The sequence below is a fragment of the Pollicipes pollicipes genome, unplaced genomic scaffold, assembly GCF_011947565.3.
Source record: "Pollicipes pollicipes isolate AB1234 unplaced genomic scaffold, Ppol_2.1 Scaffold_3087;HRSCAF=3621_pilon_pilon_pilon, whole genome shotgun sequence".
NCBI classification, from domain to species: domain Eukaryota; kingdom Metazoa; phylum Arthropoda; class Thecostraca; order Pollicipedomorpha; family Pollicipedidae; genus Pollicipes; species Pollicipes pollicipes.
In genome coordinates this window covers 23,475,537-23,488,441 of record NW_023596225.1, presented here as the reverse complement: position 1 = coordinate 23,488,441, position 12,905 = coordinate 23,475,537, and positions in this window count along the sequence as shown.

Here is a 12,905-nt window from a genome sequence, read left to right as displayed (position 1 = left end):
GACTGCTATGTGTAACATACATTGCACTTGTCGAGACTGCGTTGTCCAGTATCACATCTAGTAACAGATCATAACGTAAATTCGCCATTGGCATCGGCATGGGGCACTCTTGTGACTCAGGCTTGTTCTGCCTGAGCAGAAGTTCAGTAGCTATCCCGCTTTCTTACGATGGCCATCCGGCCAAGCTGCTTTGTAAGAACCCTGAACAGCTTTTCCCCAGATCCGCCACTCACGGCTTGGCCCGCAGACAACGCCGCCTGAAACATCAACAGGGCCCCCGACAGCCCTGTGAAAACACTCCGACTTGCGGGTGCAACTTCGCAGCTGGTCATAAATAGCCGGCGGCTACGACTCGCGTCGCCGGCGCCGAGAGATGAGCGTCGGCTCTGATGAGGGGCCTCCTCTCCCTCTGAGTATTGGTTCACACGGGTGGCCGCCCCCTCCCCTGACGGCTGCCGGCTCTGAGCGTCGGTTCAGGCGAGGGGCCTCCCTTCCCTCTGACGGCTACCGGCTCTGAGCGTCGGTTCAGGAGAGGGGGGGTCCCTCCCCCACATACCCCGGCCGGCTTCGATTCCTTTGTATTTGCTTTTTTGTTGTCCTTTCGATCAGGTGATGGTCGGGCGTGGCATAACACTCACTCCTCGTTTACAATGGGTTAGGGGCAATGGCACAGTCCCTTGGGCGCGCCTGGGAGTCTGGTACGAACAATGTTTTGGTCGCGGTATCTGAACACGTGCTCGCACTGGAAGCATGCCCGTACCGGTGGACGCAGCGTAGAACTCGTACCGAGTCCCCCCCCCCTAGCTCATGTGTATGTTTGTGGAGGCAGTGCTCATCACATTTTCTCCGATCTTGATGTCCGCAAATGGCCCTCATGGAAATTGCAACAAGTTTGTTGTAACTGGTGAGCTGTGGCAGCCTGGTGGACCTCAAGTGCACCGGAGCCCATGGTTTCCTGTGGTCCGGTGCTCTACATCCCCGATAGAAAATAAAATATTGTTACAATCATTAGGCAGGATGCTAACAGAGCCGTACATGGCGAAAGGCCTATACGCGGAGTACCAAGGGCGCAAGCCCAGGGACTTTAGGCAAGGGGGCACAGGAAGATGCAGGGGCTTCCCGACGAGTGGAAGATCCCCTAAAAAAGAAAATGTAATCGCCGGATATCGGTCCATATGTTGATCATTGATGCTTTCTTTGTCATGTGTTTCAATCGTTACCTTTTAAAAGCTGAAGGAAAAGCCAGAAGCTACCGTGGGATAATTTCTGTCAGAATGTTGCATTCAATAAACCCAAGAAATTATGCGTTAGACGATTACATAAGTAAAACCACCGATGCATTTCATTTTGCAATGGGTCCGATGGAATGTTCTTAAGCCGACAACATCGGAGCTTGCAATAGTTTTGATCTGCGTTTACAGAGATATTAAGGGGAATGTTCCAACAGGTTGTATGGGGTTTTAAACGAAAGTGCGACTCTAGAAGATTATCCAGTGCAGATGATAAGCCATGTGCCTTTTAACAACCGCCAAACCCGTGTAGTTTGAGCTTCACGTCCGCGAAGACATGCAGACTTTTCAGGCGTACTATTTCAAGATAACCCAGGCACCTATGACGCCACAATAATGTCATTCAAATGTTGCCATTTCATAGATTCATGCGGCGATCAAAACCAATACAAATACAGCTGTCGACTCGTCATATCTGGCGTTCGTGAGCACGATTGACAATGTAACGAACCATCAATTAGTCGTCAATCATTGTTGTGCAAGGTACGAGGACGCAGTCCAACAACGACGCATGGAGTGGTATATTGACTAGAAAAGAGAAACGTGCTGTCGAGAGTAAATGTGTGTTAACAGTTATGTCTTTCCTAGGCATAGCAGACTAGGCTGCAGTCGGAGCCTCCGCACGAGACTCCGAACAGCCCTCTGTGTCATTAGGCTCTCAACTTGAGCCCTTGATAGTTGAATCCTGGTGAGGCCCTCCCGGCCTTCGGGCCCCATGGAACATTGCATCTGGCCGACTCGGGACCCGTTGCTGACACAGAGCCCCATGTTAGATGCTGCGGGGCCCTGGCAAACACTGCGCTTCCGACCAATGTAAATCGTGGATTTCGGCTTTTTTCCTTTTTGGGAAGTGGACCCTCAGGGCCAGGCCTACACGGAGCCGACTGGCATTGTACGTTAGTAGCCGTGTCTGATCGAAACATATGCTCTTATCGACTCAGGAGGCCACTGATCAGCGCACAGGGCGCTCTTGCTGGCACTGGAGTGCCCGATCCTGCAGGTCAGAGCCCCTGAATGCCACTTCCGGCCGGCCCTTCGGGCCCTTGGTTGTGGGTCCCGAGTACCCTCCGGCTCCTCGGTACCTAAGGAGGGGGAGGTACGTGCTCTGTACCCCCCCCCCCCCTGCCTGCGCCACTGCGAGTAACGGCTTATATAACTGCCCCGCCGTCCTCTGACGAAAGTTCCGGGAGCTGCGCGGCACGCGCACCCCAGGCGGAATCGATGCCCCCGGCTGCGCCGCGGGTGAATGCCACAGACGGGCGTACACCCGGAACTTGCTACCCGGTCAACGCTGGCAGAGCGGCCCATTCAACAGAAGCTGCGCCGTTCGTCGAACTGCCGCACATCAGACGGGATGTCGAAGCAAACGGGCCGGCCTCAGGGCGTGGTCCGCCCACTTTCCGGTGAAACGAGGCGGCTCCGCCAGCCCAAGAGTCTGGGGATTAAAGCTGGAATTCCACGGGCTGTTCGAAGAGGCTTGTGTTTATCAACTGGCCCCCTTATTTCCTATCTGCGAATGGAAGCGTGATTTTGAACCGCAGGAGCTTGGTATGCTCGTTGACACGTTCCTTTTCATTTGTGCTGTGCAGTCCACAGCACGTCTTATTTGATTGTCTTAACCGTCCCGGTGAGCTGTTGCAGCCCGCTCCTGCCCGAGGCGTTCCCTCTTTGTTGTCGCAGGGCTCCACTCGACCTGGCTGCGCCGTCACGTCCCGCTGCGCTGGGATCCCCGGCGTCCAAATCAATACGGTGCGTTTGTGGCCCCGGGGCTGGGGCGTCGTCGGCGCGCCAGCAGCGCCGTGCAGGGGGGCCGAGCATGCGGGAGGCGTGCCGCGAGACGGCGGGCGGGCTTCGTGGGAGGCGCCCACCGTGGATGGCTGTAGGGTCCGTTGCCAGAAGGGCGGCGTGGCAAGATGGGCCCGGCAAGATGACACTCGACGTTGTTATTGTTAGAAACAAAGGGAAAGACGTGCTTCCAAGCAGTTTGCATTCCAATCCTATCCAACGCGGAATATGAGAAGCTCTCCCTCGAGCAACGGCAAACACAACTAACCTTTGCACGGCAGGCAATACGGCAGGAGCAGTGTAACACTGGTACAACCAGCAGTTAGCGCAACGTTCTTACGACTTCCGCATACCAACCAAGGGCCCAGGATTAAAGATCGCAATGCATGAATGCCATAGCCTTAAAGAACATGGGGTCACCAAATCCATGAACCCATCCGGCCTACGTAATTCATGGGCCCAAACAAAAAGCGGCTATTGCCGGTTCTTATTCCATGCTCTCAAGGAACATGATAAGCGTGATGCTAAAACGTGGCTTTTACGCTTCATGGAAGCCCGAGGAACTGACGTGCTGCAACTATTGCACCTCGCCTTCGGCCGTTCCCCACTGCCATAACTGCAGCCATGCTTGGAGGCAACACGTCCGTCGCTGGTGCTGCAGCGGGTCCGCGCTGACCTGACTGCTTCTGCGGGCTTAGTGCACCTCAGACACAGCAAACTCGTGACAACATGAATTGGGGATGGGGCGTGCTGAATGAGTAAGGAGAATATGCCGGAGTGTGTACGCATTGTATCCAAACACGGTTCTTCCGAAGGACTTAGAGCTCACAAAATAGACCGGTTTGCAATCAGGGAGATGTGATGCGATCTTATGCGTAGCGCACTATTTCTGTTACAATGCTAGCACTAGCAGCGCTATGTATACATATATACAATGTTCGCTAATTTCAGTTACTTGGACCGACGGTAGTTGGTATGTTTTGTAGGAGGGGGGGGGGGGGGGGGGGGGGGGGGGCGTGCGTTCGTGCGTGCGTGCGTCGAGGCGTGTGGACGAGATCATTTCCGGATTTCTCGACAATGGTGCTATTATGACTGAAAGGTTAGAGAAGGTAATTGAACTGCAGGCATAGAAAAGCCGCATTTTCTGCGTGTTATCACTGAGAAAAGACTGATCTTCCGGTCTGGGGACCTTACACAGGTTTACAAAGGACTGCAGGTAGTTGCGGTATTTGAGTATGTGTGGCAAGGCACCGAAATTGGCGTCATTGCTCCGCTTGGGTTTTGGCCTGGCAAATTCCAGACCTCAGTGCTTTGTGGCAGCCTTTTTACCTGGGACATTCATGACAGGGGCCGCAAAAGCTGCACCATCTGCCACTGAGGTAGTAAACAATTTTAGTCTGGGTTTCATTGGAGAATGATGATGGCTCGTGTATGTGACCGGTTTCCACGAACCAATTTCTATCACAATTATCTATCCGTGGTGCTGTGATCACGATGTGCTCATTTATTTACTTTTACGAGACTCGTGAACACCTCAAGCCGACTTCCATTCCCTGACCCTAGCTGCTCGTCAGACGCAGTACAACGTCAAAGAAACTCAGAACATTCCTCCGACCTCGACATGACTATAAACACAATCGCGTGACCGCGCGCCTTGACAGACTCAAACGCGGCGCGGGCGGCACACCCTGACGCGGCGCGGCTTCACACGTCCCGCCCGGCGACGTCACTCAGCTGATGCTGTTCTCAGCGTCGGTCACGTGGTCCCCGGCTGCCGACAACGCCCTTCGCTGCGTGGTCTGCTGCGGCAGGACGCGCAGGGGCTATGGAGCCATGGCTGCCATCTGTGGCGCCCTTGTTGCGCTCTCATGTAGGATACAGCGTCGCACCCGGTTGTCAGGACAGTTGAGGAGGGCTGGGGAAGTTATATTTCAAGAAGACGTTACATTTACGACATTGATATACTTGGTAGTTGTTACTTAGATTGTTTACGATATATTTACCACATTTATTTACGACACGGACAAGCGGCACGCTGTGACGTCACGAGCGTGGTACTGAGAGCGTTTGACTAATATCATGCCTACTCAACCAAACAGATGAATGTTTTTAGTGTTTCAGTTGCAACCACAGAAAACGTAAGCCGCCTAAACCATAAAATGCATCGATTTTCTCGACCGAAAGTGCCAGGTTTGGCCAGGTCCATGCTCAACTAATTTGCAAACAAGAAGTGTGGTGAGGGAGGGCATCTGAAATGTGCCTCATTTTGCAGCTTTCCAAATATCTAATTCAGTAAAAATCTTCTCAAAATATTTTCTAGGAAAGGATCCTGTATATTTTGTGGCGCAATTCTGCCTTTGAAACACCGTTGGCTGGCTGATCTCCAGTGCCATTATTGCATCCTGGGCATTCAGCACCAATGCCAATTCATGCCTGGAATCGAAAATGAGTCGATGCTCTAGGCCCCGAACTAATACGAATTTGACAGCTTAATCTAGTGCGAGTCCGAAAAGAAGATAAACGAATATTTGCCTGGGCCTAATCGAGGTAAAGTCTGTTTGGTGGCATGCTTCGGGCGTAGGGAAGGTCATTTTCACTACTCAACCCCATCCCAACTCTGTTTTTAAACTTCGCTTCTGCGATGCACTCGCATATAAGGCCTTGGACAGTTCTTTGCACTTTCTAAGACGCGTCAAAAGAGCGATGGTGAAATCTCATGTTTCTGGCCTAAAAGCGGTGGAAATGTTCATTTTTCAACGGATATTGACAACCTGCACCTTTGGTCTCATAATCACCGAAACACGGTGCTGATTAGCACCCACGCACACACATACGTTTTGTGCCCATGTCGCAAACCGAAAACCCAGCTGTAATTGCCACTGGTAATTTAGAAGGTGTGTGTTAACCCCGTAGTTACTCTAATATTGTCGGATCTGAGGCCGGACGCATGCAGTTATCATTTATAATACCTTGAACAAGACGATATAATTGTAACTTGTGCGCACATAGTTATCACTCATAAGACCATGAACAAGTTTACCACTATCTAGCTTTTGCTACATCGACCCGGCAGAGGCTCAAACTGCAAAGCGTTCTGAGCACAGCATTCGTCGTTACCATGCGTTACGAAGCGATTTGTGTGATCGTGCCTATATTTGCCCATGATGAAAATAATGTGAAAATGAAAATGGTACTCAGTCGAGGACCCAGTCATTCGGGCTCATGTTTGCCTTATCAATCACTTGCTACCGAACGTCATAAATAAAGCTCACTATTTATTTATTTTCTGAAGCGCTGAACTGGCCGAACGCAGCCGCTAAACATGATGAATCAGCACATGCCGTTGCCTCTTATGCTTCGCACGCTGCTTCACTTTGCACGCCGCCTCCATCCTCCGCCGCTGTGGGACGTACGACTTCCGACGGAGTGGAAAATCAAGCCGGCCACGGCATGTAGCCATGGGTTAGAATCAGACCGGATAGCGCAATCAGTCAATAGCAGTGGTTAAGACCTGACTGGACCAGGAAATAAAAACAAATATGACGGATTGGGACCAGGTTGGTACAGCAGGGTTCTAACGCATTGTGTAGTGGAACAATCGCAGTTTTGGTGGGCGAAAGACTGCTTTTCACTGAAATAAATGAAACATGCTCTCAAGCTCGAGCGAATATGAAATGAGTAGTTACATACCGGAAGTTAGTGTGCTTATAACATGCAAGCATGCGATAGATGTACCTATGACATTCCTACTGTTTACGAACCTCGGCATGCGCCAACAGTGATGCAGTTCGGCTCAATCGTGGGGCACCCCGTTTTTGTGACAGATTTTCCTCCACTCTAGAGGTCTTCACGGCATATGGAAACCTATGGGTACCCACATGAAATGGATAACGAGTTGGATGCAATACAAATTTGGGGGCGATTACGGATACGGGAACGGGTAAAAGGGTAAGTCGTTCACGAAAAGTCGGGTAGATGCTTTAAGAAATGCTGCGCAGTGTTATTGCCGGTGCCCCTTTAAGTCATAATTTGCCCCATTCCCATAATATTTGTTTTTACTAACGCAAATGAGTATGCTTTGATGTGGGTCTGGCGTCTTGGTGCATATGTGCGCCAGTAATCGGACAGTGGCCCGTTTTCCGAAACTGATCTAAAATACAGAACACTTAATGCCCTCTAGCTTGGCCCGAAAACACCAGTATTACTACATAGGGTCTCAGGAAAGCACAAGCATGCAGTACGGCTTACTGTGGCCGACGCACATCCAAAGTATTGAGTGTTTTACCAGATTTTTGTTGTAGTTGCCAACACCATGAATCATTGCAAGTGAGCCAATGTCGTTGCAGGTATGTTCTGAAGCGACCTGCTCACGGCGAGATGTTTAGCTTTTGAAACTTTCCAGCTCTGGGCTGTCTGGTCAGATGAAACCCTATTTTAATTTGATAGGTTTTTTACTTTCTTTTCGCATCGTTTTTTGGCCTCCGAAGCAAATGGATGTTGCGCTGACGCTATTGAGTTGGGACTAACAGGGGCGCACCCATGTGGGGCGATCACGGTGTGGCCTGGATCTCATCAGCGCACGGGGTCACAAACTCGGCCTTTCTGTCCGTCAACCTAAGAGAGGGGTGGGTATACATACAGGGCGGTTCAGATCGTACATGGTAATTTTTGCGCCATGGTTCTTGTGCTCAACTGCACAACTCCAGCATCTTAAGCTACGCTAGGGAACATTTGTTGAGAGGAGTATTCTACCAAGCACGCTATCATATTGCGCTTCATGACATACAAACCTCTGCGAGGACAATGGTAGCCTCAGGACAACCCGACCACAAGCTTATGCTCTGGTCGAACTTAACCTACAAGTCCTCATCATCGGCGCCTCTACCGTTGGTTGTCGTAGAAAACGCAGGTGTCTGGATCGCTAATATTTAAACTTGCAGCGTCGTCGTTACCACCCCCCCCCCCCCCCCTCTCTGTCTCCCACAAGGTATGCGATGTCTGTTAGCTGATGACGTGGGTCCCCACGGCCCAATTGCAGCCAGAGGCCTGCGCCCCCCCCCCCCCCCCTCCATCACTTAAGAAAGATTCTAGATGTGTCGCTGAAAGTAAGAAGTGGAATAAAGTCATATCACACCCAGCTCAAAAATTAGGCTAATTAGGGACAGGTGAACAGAACGATGTGAGCTGTTTCTCTTACCTCCTCGCGGAATGATCAAGTTCTGGATCTTTGTTGTCCCGCACCTCACGCAGGAAAAACGCACATGGTGTTGCCTGTAGCAACTGTACGGGGTCATAAGGTTTATTCGCAACAGGCCATTCTTGACAGCCATCTGATCATTGCTATGTTCCAAAGAAAAACAATATCTTGTTCCATGCAGCAATAACACTGTGCTTCGTTTTGATAACGCCAACAACTTTGAATGGTCTCAGGTGCGCCATTTGCAGGCCTTCCAAATTGTTATAAACGCACAAGCACACACACGCACTAAAGGTATACATGAGAGTACTCATCAGTTCACAAACATAAGCATGCGACAAAGTTTGCATCGTGCCTTCAGCCTCAACCCGTCTCCATCTCCCCACCAGTCTCCATCTCCGTTCAACACTCTTTTATCTTATTCCTGCTAAAGTGTCACGCTCGTGAAACCTCTGGGCTTCCTCAAGTAGAGTGCGGAAGAGCTGGTAATAACGAAGACCTTTTGAGACAGAACTCCTTTACGCACTTATAAAAAATACTTATCGACAGCCTTTCGTCAATTATCATTTTCTCCAAATTTGCACTTAGCTTGTTCGCAATATATTTGTCAGTGACCATATGTGAAATGTGCATGATCATACAATGTATTCGGGTATGCCTCGGATGCAAAGCCTAGCACTCGTACCTGAATTAGATTCCTCTATATACCCACTGAATGGATTATTGTTTCCACTTAATGGCTATCGGCACAGGCCTTGGCAGCACACTTGTGCTTGGCTTCACTGTAGTGAAATCGATTCCGGTTCTCACTCACAGCACAGGGTATTTGCTTTGATTCTGGCCCCGAGCTGCACAGCCCGGTTTTGCGTTCACTCCAGTTCCGATTTACAGGCACGTCGCTCACTGCCCGCATTGACTACGATGACGCTGGTTCCGGCGATAATAGCTTAGGAGTTATTTTGCTTTTTGGGGCCCATGGGTACCAAAAGAGCCCAAACGGGAGGTGATTATACGGCTGTTTATGCCTGTGATCCATTTGGTGCACGCACTGTGATCTATTCTGGTCGCAGTGCGTGCGCCGTTGTTGTGATCAATAGCGTAGTGTTATGATCACGATGCGTTTTTATTTGGATTCTGTTAGCAAAAAGCAAAATCGCTTTACGGCACTATCAAGCTATACATATGCTTTTCTAGATATAGTTTTACAAGAGAATACCACGTATTTATCAAAGCAGATGACTCGACTGATTCGGCTCTGACGGCAAATCGCAATGAAATGTCACCAAAATCGATTCCACTCTGAAAACGCAAACCACCGATTCCAGAATCGATTTGGACTCTTTCCGGGGTTTGTGTGACGGGTTTTTGTGACACTATTATGCCGAAGAAGTAACGGCATGATTTTAATTAGAGCCGCAATAGGTTCTCATAAGACCGATTACCGCAATCTCTGAGGAACTGAGCGTTCGACGCCGGCCTGCGTCACCGTTCTTCGTTCAAGAATCAAGCAACTCAAATGAACTGGACGAGCTAGATCTCGAAAATTGCATACGCTTAGAGCTATAGCCCAGCAGGTGCATTCCGATGAAGTGGAGCAGATCGGCGGATTGCTTCTGAAGAGGGGCCACGGGAGCCACCCGCTGCGCCCCCCCCCCCCCTCCCTGTCCTCTCCCTCTTCTGGGAGGTCTCGAGGGTGGTCGCAGACGGCGACGCGGCACGACTTTGGACGCCTGCCCGCCGAGGTTTCGCTTGAAGCGTGCGCTAAACCCTTCTGGACAACGGCTCAAAGCCATGCCTTCCGCGAACTTGCTGGCCTCTTTGCCACCAGCCCCCTCCCCTCTTCCAACTGGCCCCTGACGCCCCTGGCACGCTGACAGGGCATGCTGGGGTGGGAGCGGGCAGGAGCTGAACTGTCGGCCATGCGATATGCAATGTGTGGACACTACATGCCTTCCTCACCATGCCACAAAGATCATGCGATATGCAATGTGTGAACACTACATGCCTTCACTACCATGCCACAAGATCAGGATCAGGATCAGGATCAGGATCAGGATCAGGATCAGGATCAGATGACAAGATCAGGCATTCTGATGGCCAACCAAAACACGGCGCAGCCCGGTTTAGTACGTAGTAGATGCGGTGATTTTCCACGGACGGCGGATGTTCCACAAATGTTTATTGGGATGCCAGTAGCACATGATCTGTTTTATAACAGACGAGTCGACGGCTCGTGAGCCACAACGCGTCGCTCGTGCTGCTCACGAGCGACGGCGAGGCCGTATGCATTTAGCTGACCGTGTGGCTTCATCAGTATAATGCTCGCAGGCGTGTTCTAATGAAGGGAAGTGCCATGTGGCATGGCATTTTATGACATTTTAGTGGCATTTGTGTCATTAAGTGAAAGTGGCACAATATGGCCGACGAAATGCGTGTCTAGTTATTGCAGTTTTGGTGGCTCCTGTCCCTAACTTGTGCTCGTGCACCTGAATCGCATCCTGGAAAAAAAACATTGAGGTCAGAATGTGCAGTTAGGCGTTGCAAACTTTAGGGATCAACTGCCGCAAGATAATCAAAATTACGATGTACGCTACGTTTCTTAAATAATGATGAGAAAAGTAAGTAGAATCATAATAAGCCAATATTTACCCATATAATTTTGTTAGCATTAATACAAATGCGCGCAAAACAGGGCTTGCCCGTCACTTTATACAATTTCAGAAGGGCCTTGGCCCCGTTGACTTGGGGGGGGGGGGGCTTGCTTTAGCTTCCTCAATGATTCTCTGAGTTCTCAATCTGTAAGAAAAGGAAATACTGGACCAAAAATGCATATCTCTGAAAACTGTCGCTGCGCAAAGGGCATAAACAAAGCACTACTAATATCGACAGGTTTTTCACGAGAACTCAGGTGGATAGGGACACAAACTATCGGCTACCATATGCGGCAGTTTTTTAAAGTACAGGGTGGCCCAGGTACGAGCTGGCCGATGATTTGCTCAGCAGTGGAACGTGTACGTGACTCACAGTCGTGACTGTAGTGGCATTCAACTGTCAATTGAAAGGGAACACATGATCAGCGGCAGTTGTAGTCTTTGGAGATTCCGCACCTGTCGAGATGGACAACTGGCGGTCCAGGTGCGCAACAGCTGGATCTGTTTCAGGCGGCCGATTGTGCGATCGATCGTGTCGACAGCGGATGCGTCCTACCTTAAGTCTGAAGACGGCCTTGAGTTATTGAACGTTTGTGGGCTTGTCCATGTGGACGTGTTCCTTGAGGTCATTCCACAGCGTAAAGTTCAGGAGCGACAGGTCAGGCAAGGAGAAGTCATGACACGGCAGTCTTAAGCTTACGTGCCTTCGGGGGAAATAATGCTACAATAAAGTCAATGGAGCCCGTGCCGTGTGCTGTGTCACCCCGTCCTCCTGGAGCCACTCCTTGTCCCGATCTGTCCCGTGACGTCGCCCCAGAGGGGCGACGTCACGGTGTGGGTCACCCGTGTGGACGGTGTGGACACCCGTGTGGGTCGCCCCAGAGGGGCGACCCACACGGGTGTCATAGCGGCGGTGATGGATCACTCTGGGGCGGTGCTGACAGGATCCCCGCTCCCGTTCTCAAAGGGCATCTTCTCTAGAGTCATGATTGGATGAATATAAGATCGCTGATGACTGCCAATGTTCTGATCATGTTTTACGACTAAATGGCCCCTCGAAGGCCATTGCAGTCTTGATTGCGTGGCGAATACACTTACTGGCTGCTGCTGGACGAATACACTACACTGGCTGCTGAGAAAAAAAGCGTGGGTTAACTTTCTGAGGCCACATTGCATAAACGATAGTTTTATCTAGCCACAGCCTGTGCTTAACTTTTCCTACCTTTCTACGACTTATTTGCAAAGGATGTTATTGTTTTGCTAAACGGAGAGCATACGGTACAGCCGAGAGACCTTTCATAGAGTTCCGGGTATCCATTCTCACGGAAAAGTAGTGATGTTTTAACATGACTTCGCTCACTCGTGGTGTGTGTGGTGGGGGGGGGGGGGGGAGGGGCGGGATCAGAAGGCAAACACACCGCTCGTCACATTTGTGATCGAAGGACTGCTTTTAGTATCCATATGGTCGTTCGAGCTTCTTAAACGCGTTTGACGGGAGCGACCATCAATTTTTTAAAGATTGGTCGTACCTTTCATTGGGTGTGTTTGGGATGAGCACCCACGCCAAGCAGTGCTGGCTGCATGAGCCCGATCCTACCATCCGGTCGTAGAATTCCGGGCCCAACGGTAGAACTTTGCGGCGAAAGCCTGTAGTACCATCATGCTCGTACGGTCCGCTTGCCTCTGACGTCACCTGGCCGTCCGCGCGGCCGCGTCACTGACCTCAGGCTTCCTCAGCCAGGGATGAAAAATATGTGCTTTAGGCGACTCGAATCCACCCCGCCACGGAGGGGGGAGGAGGGAGACGAATTGAAAGTAGGGGCCTTAAGCATTAGGCTAACGGCGCGAGCTTAGATATAGTTTTGGACAGGACGGTTTTAGGGCATTTCAATTGTATCGATTCCACGTGGTTCAATTCCTCGGTAAAAGGGTCCGAGGAATGGAATCAATCCATTTTGTTCGCAGGCTCTGGCGTGAAAGAAA